Source organism: Alligator sinensis, unplaced genomic scaffold (genome assembly GCF_000455745.1).
Source record: "Alligator sinensis unplaced genomic scaffold, ASM45574v1 scaffold294_1, whole genome shotgun sequence".
Taxonomy (NCBI): domain Eukaryota; kingdom Metazoa; phylum Chordata; order Crocodylia; family Alligatoridae; genus Alligator; species Alligator sinensis.
Genome location: NW_005842305.1, coordinates 617844 through 625704, shown reverse-complemented (window position 1 = coordinate 625704; position 7861 = coordinate 617844).

Sequence of the window (7861 nt, the reverse complement as noted above, 5' to 3'; positions counted from 1 at the left end):
CAAATACGTTAGCATTTAGACATAAAGCTTTTTTTTGCAAAATGCTTCTGTATTCAACATGGCTTGCAAATGGCTTTTGTATTTTCTTTTTTTCCTAAAATGGATTCTGCATTAGCTTCTGCACATAGATTGAAACCTGCTATACACCTGAAACTTCACGACCATACCTTCTCAGTGACCTAGAGTTACACAGAGATAAGGGGTTACTAAAGGACATTAAGTTTGCCGCAGTTCCCCCTGTTAAAAACATACAGGTGCTATAACATAACCCATAATAAGTTAAGCATAGCATAGAAAACTTAAACATCCTGTGGAAACTTAGACGTAACCATGGAAACTTTGACCTCTTGCGGAAACTTAAATGAAATAGTAGAAGCTTGTAGAAGCTGTATGACTGCCAATAGTTGCATGACACGCTAAGGTTCTTTGTTTAGGTAAGATATAAAAGGGACCCTCAGACAGAACCCAGGGTCGACTTAGCTTTGGGTGACTAGCCCCTTTGTCGATCTGTTTGCGCAAACAATAAACTTGAAATGGACCCAGCCTGTATGTGTGAGACTCTCTCCTTGAGGTAAATTGGAAAGGCCTCCAGGGGCACGAAACTAGCCGTTTGGGCAACAACAATTAGTTGCCATGGAAAGCAATTCAATATCATAATAAATACATTTTGAAGCAGCACATTTACCTGTGCATTATAAAACAAGCCTCTGGGGAACAGGGTACAAATCATACACATGTCTGTATGTGTGCCTGTGCGCATATTTTAATTTGGGTTTTAAAGGTGTTTTCTTTATTTTCTATCCTCCTTTGATACATTAAAGTGATAATATTCAGCACACACAAATAAGATCGTAGATTGACTATTGAGCTGCCATTACTGCATTACCACAAGTTGGTCAAGTAATCCTTCAAGGATAATTCACTCATCATATATACCAATTTAACCCACCTGCTCCCCACAAACCTGGAGTGGCAGAACCTCAGTCTCTGAAGGCTGACAAATCCAGGCTTTGGGGGATCATGTTTCAGGCAAAGAACTGTGAAACCAAGGGCCTTTATGGAAACTGGTTTGGTGGGTTCCCTCCCATTTGCAACACAATTGAAAGATTCATAGCACTTCTACTGCACTTGTGCAGCACAAAGAAAAAAGTGATCTTACCTAATTGAGTCCCAAATGGATTGGTACTTCATAGGTTAAACTGAAAGATGCTTCCAACTTCAGAATTTAGCCCCTTCAGCAACATTATTTTAACCTGGATTGTTTTGGCTGCGTCCAGACGAGCGCAGTTGTGTGGTATGTGGAACTGCAAACATATTTGCAGCGCCACATACTGCACAGTCGAGAGTTTTCTGTACTGCAAAGGCATGCTGCCTGAGCATGTACTGCTGTTTTTTTTTTCCCCTGCAGCTTTTTTTGACCCCTGGATATCCAGGGATAGAAAAAAAACTGCAGGCCCCCCCTCCAAAGCAGCTCATGTTCAGGAAGCATGTGCTGCTAAAAAACAGAGCCGGGCCACTCAGAGCCATGCTGCAACTGCCAGCCAGGCTCCGCCCGGCAGGACTGCCATGGCTGCACCCCTGAGAGGCCCCCAGGCCTCCAAGACCACAGCACAGTGCTGGACCCAGGCTCCCCTACATCACCTGGGGCAACTTGCTGTGCACCAAAGGGCATATGGCATAGGTGTTCCCCGGGGACAAGAAGCGGTAGCAGGGAATGCTCTGTTGCTCCTATGGGCATGGGCAGCAGCAAAGCAGCCTGCAGCTGGCTATTTTCCCCAATCAGGCCTAATTACATGATTGGGAAAAGTGCCAGCTGTTCAGTATAAGAGCAGGGCCCTGAAAAGCAAAGTCAGCAGTCTGCTTCTAGCAGCCGGGAGCACACCACCCGGCTGAGCTGTTGCTCATGGAACATCCTTGGAGGTAAAGGCAGGAGCTATGAGGATGGCTGGAGGCTCCTGGTCCTGGGGCATGACCTAAAACTACATCCTGCTGGGACTGGTTGATGTGGTGGTACTGTCAGTGCAGGGCAGTCTCCAGGAAATGCAACACCTGGGTCCTCCCCCCATTGAAGGGCAAGTGTGGGGTGCCAGAAGCCTCAGCCCCTGCTGCCTTGCAGGTGACCCAGTGGAGGGGAAAGTCTAGGGGAGCACACCCCGAAGAACAGAGCAAGGACCCAGGCTCACTGAACACTGAGGCAGGGTCCTGGCCAGGTGAAGGGGCCAGAGACAACCCAGGCTCACAGTGAGCACTGAGGCACACTAAGGGAGCTGGGAGTGAGGCTCCAGTGGGGTGGGCCCCTGAGCCTACGGGGAGCTGTGTGTGAAGCTCCCGGGGTGAGGGAATAAAGGGCTGTAACCCAATGTAAGGCAGAGGGATGAGGCCCCACTGTGAGGCATGAGGGAATCAGGATGGTCCTGAGCCAGGCTCAGAGTGCCAGCAAAGGGTAGGGGCTTGGAGTCCTGAGTTGCGTGGGGGGCTTGGAGCCCCTAGTTGGGATGGGGCTGGGAGCCCTGAATTGGTAGGGGCTGGGAGCCTGGAGTGGAACCAATCTGGGAGCCCGAGGAACAGTGAGGGAGTGGGAGCCCAAGTGATTGAGTGGCTGAATGTTAGGCCAGACAAGTAAGCCAGGTGTTAGGCCATGGATGCCATCTACGAGGCATGGGGCATGGTATAAGGGGAGGTTTGGAGCCGTGTACATAGGCCCTTGTCACAGGGCAAGTAAATGGGCAGCCTTCTGCCTGACTGACATCTCTTAATCATTATCATCAAGATGTGGTAGGTGAGGAAGGTGGGCAGTTAGCCCAGAGACAAGTGGGTGGGCCAACAACTGACCAGCCCTGGGGTGCCCACTTGTTACAGCGTCGCCGCTACTTGTCCCTGGGGAACCAAACATCCACGCAAGTTTGGAGGTGCCCCTTTACTCCAATTTTGATTTCAACTTCTTCCAATAAATTGGAGAATGAAGGCCTGCTTTATTAAACTTCATGCATGGAACTCCTTGTAGTGCTCTGTTCCAAAGTGTTTGCAGGAGTTGGTTCTACAAGGAGTCCCTGTTCAACTAGAAAAGTTGCATTTGGAAGCAAGAGAGGAATTCTAACATTTACAGCACTGAGTTAAAGGCCAGAAAAGAACAGCCCAAGGACTAAGAACAGACATTGCATTTGTCCCTGGACAAGTTGTGCCTGTGTTTGTCCCAAAACAGAAATGTCCTGGGATTAGTGCGTACACACATCACACTTCTAATCAGGGATGAGTAAACAGCTGAATGCCTGGCTGCTTTTCTGCAATTTATTCAATTACACCATCCCAGAATAACCATTCAGATGCACTTTGCAATAGCCTGGGACAAACTGTTAATACTTCTTATCCTGTCAACTTTTTAATGATTTATTTCAGGATAATGAATATGAATGTCTGAAGAATCACATTTTGTCCTGGGATAAAATGGTTCATCCCAGGACAAATGCAACACCTGCTTGTAGGCTAGGTGTAAACCAAAAATACTTTGCCAACTCTGGCTTCAGCTATGTTTCACATTCTCCAGATGTGGAATCCTTTCAGTCATGTAGAACTTTTTTTATCTGTAAACCTTTCTGCACTATTGTTGATGAGAATTCACTCCTTGCTAGAGTTGCTTTTCTTTCTGGGGAAGACAGGAGCATTATGTTATCCATATGTTCATTTATTTACATAAATGGAGGAAAACTAGCATTTCAGATGTCATTGCAGCTGTCACTGTTGCTGTTTTTTCAGCCCATTTTGCATAATATACAAGGAGATGAAGCTACTGTATGTGTGCATGCATGCACGCGCGTGTATCCACATCCTTCTCTGCCACAAAAAAGCATGATCAAAACAGACCAGACAGAAAGAGGGAGAAGGCTCATTACTATATTCAGCATGATGAAGGGCTCCATGCATTGTTCTGTACTCATTTTCATTCTGAGGATGGTTTGCTAATGGGTTCCAGGTCCTGATAATCTCTCGGGGACCAGCTTGTAAACTCCCACTCCTAGAAGCAGACTCACTTAACTTAATTACTTGTATGAATAAGAGCTATGCATGTGACTAATGATTTGCAGCCCTGTATGCATCTTTCTTTCGTGATAACCTTGACCACATCATTTCCTTTAATGGATGCTTCTCTTCCCCTACCTCAAGGTCAAACTCCCCATTTTCACCTTCAAGGCTGTCTGCTTACCTCTCTACTCTTTTCAAGTCTCCCTCCTCAGACCTTTTATTGCTTTTCCTGCCCCTCCACTTCTGCTTAAATCAGACTTATTCTTCTCTTGTATGTCTGTCTGTTCTTGATCTCCTGGGGCTCCTTAAAAGAACACTTCATTAAATGATATGCTTTTCTGTTCTCCTATTCATACTGCCCCACAGAAAATGTTGAGGTCCTTTTCTGCATTTTCAGATCTTAAGTGATCCACAGGATGCAATAGGGATCTCATGGATGTCTCTTGCTTCCCTCTAACTCCTGCTGGATGTCATGGAGTGTGAAGGAGCCACAGAAACCGGGGCTCCCTGAATCCTTTGTTAATTAGGAGCAGGTACATTTCTGCCTCACACACCTGTTTCCAGCTGGCCCAGCTCAGAGTGGAAGTACTGAAGCAGCGTAATTCATGCAGGTTTTTTTTATGAATAGCTTCCTGAATATCTGAGAGTCGTCATCTCCACATTGCAGATGCCAAAGCATTATTGTCCTATTGAACAATGTCCTATTGAACAATGTCCTATTGAACAATGACCACAAGACAGCACACTGTTAAGAACATGTGTAGCACACATGCAGTCCACATTTACTATGAAAACATGGAGCTCCTTCTGATAAATACCAACCTGTCATTATAATTTTCATTATTAATTAAACTGGTTAGATGCCACTATGATGCTCTATAATGCTAGCCTGTGATTCCTTCTTATAGCATTGTTATTGGCTCCTGACATTACAGAAGACACATCCTATAGATTTGCCTAAAGGATAAAGACTGAGGCTTAAAAAATATTTTTTTTATGGTATTGCTTGCTTATTCCTGGTGGCTCTCAGAAAACAAAATTTCCCAATAAGGAATCTACATTCATTACATGCTTTGAGTGGTTTCTGTAAACCTCTACTACCCCCCCTCCCCGGCCCCAGCAAAGAACAAGGATCTGGGAACTATATTAAAGCACTAGCAACTTCTTACACTTCTTTTATAGTTGATTAAGCTATAATTTGCAGTCAGAATGTTCACTCTGTTATGTTCAATTATGAAAGTAGCAAGTATATGGTTTGAAGAAATGTTGGAGTCTATAATATAACAACATCTATCAAAGGCCTCTTTTAGTAAAAAGAGGTGGTCATATACATGTCCCTAAATAATTGATTATATTAATTTTACTATTTTTATTAAATAATTTATTCAGCTATTTACCCCAATAAACTACCAGCACAATTCACAGGTAACAGCAGCAGGTCTTCTTATATAATGCCCCAGGGGAACAAAATATTTAAGTATGTACCTAACTTTGATTTCAACACAACTACTTGTGGACTAAAGTTAAGAAGTATAAAAAAAGTATTTACTGAGGATCTCATTACACACACACACACACACACACACACACACAAGTTCCAAATATTGCAGTTGCACAAAAATCCTAGGTAGAGCATACTTGAAGTGAAACCATGGTTTCCTTGAAGTCTGTGGGAGTTTTCCATTGGAGCCTAGGTCATAGTCAGAAAAGTAATTTTTTTTTCCTTATCTGTTACATGGTACATCTAATTCACCCCACATCTTTTGCAAACCATGAAAACCTGCTCATGCTTGGTAATATACTATATGGAAAATGGCTTACTCAAAATACATGAGTGGATTTTGAGCATACTCCAGGCAGTTCATTGATACCAACTGCTTTGGGGATGGAGATCATTGATTATAATAAGCTTTACAAACCCCATTAAAATAATGGATCATATGACTGCACCATTGTTTGGTTTAAAAGGGAGAAAACATATACCAAACATATATGCCTCTAAAAAGTGAAGAACTGGGAAAGCTCTATCAGGTGCTCTATCAAGTATGTTGGGCCTGCTAGATAACCAGCTCAAAAACAGTAGTCTAACCTTGTGACTCAGCTGAAGCATGGGTAGATTGGAGAAACCCTCAACATGAAGAAGTTGGGGCATATGTTTACCATGTCAACAGAAAGCTGGAAAAGGGTCTGTGATAGAGCACCTTTGGTGCCTGTCACTTTAAAGGCTTTGAGTGGCAGCAGGGCAGCCAGGAATGCAGGCCAGCCCTGGAGAGGTAGTCACATGACCCAGTGAGGGCCATGTGATTGGAGGAGAGTGGTAAGCAGACTCCATTTTAGCTCAGGCACTCAGGGCTGAGTCAGCAGTCTGCTACTGACAGCCGGTAGAACAACATCTGTCTGAGCGCCTGCTCAGGAACACCTTGGAGGTAAGGGCAGGAGCTATGGGGATGGCAGGAGGCTCCAAGTCCTGGATATGACTTCTGCAGCTCCCAAGAAATGCCAGGCCAGTTGCCTCCCCAGTGAAAGGCGGGTAGGGGTGTCTTATAACCACTGAATAGTGGGGGCTAGAACAGACAGTGGGGCCAAGTATGCTGAGGGAAAGGCACCCAAGTCCCTGGGGGTGTAAGACCCCAAGCCCCAGGAAGGGGGCACGGAGTTAGCCCCAGTGAGGGGTAGAGAGTGGCTCCAAGAAGTGGGGGGCAGAAAGAGCCTAGTGCCTGGTGAGGGGCTAGTGGCTAAAGTAGGCCTAGTGTGTCCCAGGGACAACGGGACTAGAGGGAGACCCCGGCCCAGAGCCAGAGGAAATACTCACTTATGCTTCGCAGGAGGTGGGAGCAGTGGCGGCGTGCAGGCCAGGGAACCACCCGCACGGCTCGTTAGCTGCGCTTTCATACGGCTGGGGCGGAGTGACGTCAGAGAGAGGTGCCGCTCAGCGGAAATAAAACGCGGCCCCGAAGGCAGAGGGGGCGCGCTGCGAGAGGACGTGAAGCCCGGGGGGAAGCCCGGGAGGGAATGGGGGCCAGCAGCCCGGGGAGCGACGGGGGCTGGGAGAGCCGCAGCGCCGAGAAAGAGCGGCGAAATTGACGAGGGAGCCAGCAGAAGCTCCGAGGAGGAGCCCAGAGAGGGAGCCGGCGGGAACTCCGGCGAGGGAACCGGGATAGAGCCGGCGGGAATCCCGGTGAGGGAACCAGGGGAGCCCAGGCAGAGACGCCGGCGGGGCGTCGGGAAAGAAAGCCGCAAGGGCAAAGAGGGCCCTTGACTCCCAGTCCTCATCCGGGGACAAGGAACAGAAGGTCCGTGACCAAAGGTGGCGTTGGCCGGGGTGTAGGGGAGGTCAAAGCCCGCCCAGGGGCACTTTGGCGCTGGAGGCAGCAGAGAGGGGGACCCCCCTGCTGCGGGCCCAGCCGCAACCATGGTTGGCGAGTTTCAGGGACTCCCCAGCGAGAGCAGGGCAGATCCGGTTAGCCACCTGCGCAAGAGTTGCCCGAGAGCGCCTTTTGGAGCAGAGGCGGGAACAACGTGGTGGCAGCGGTGGGATGATGGAGAACCCCGATCTGGTGACTTACACTGACATGCACGCCCCAGCTATGGGCCCCGTTGATATTCTCGGGCAGAACCTGCAACTGCTGACCCAGATTCTGGGCTCCCAGCAACAGATGTTGGACCGGCAACAAGACTGGTGCCAGCACAGCCTGACATCCTTTAAGATGCCTAAGATGACTAAGGGGGATGACCCGGAGGCGTATATTGAGGCCTTTGAATGGCATGCCCTCGTGACAGGGTTGGATAAGAGATACTGGGCCAGCCAGCTGGGGGCCTTAGTAGTGGGCAAGGCCCAAGC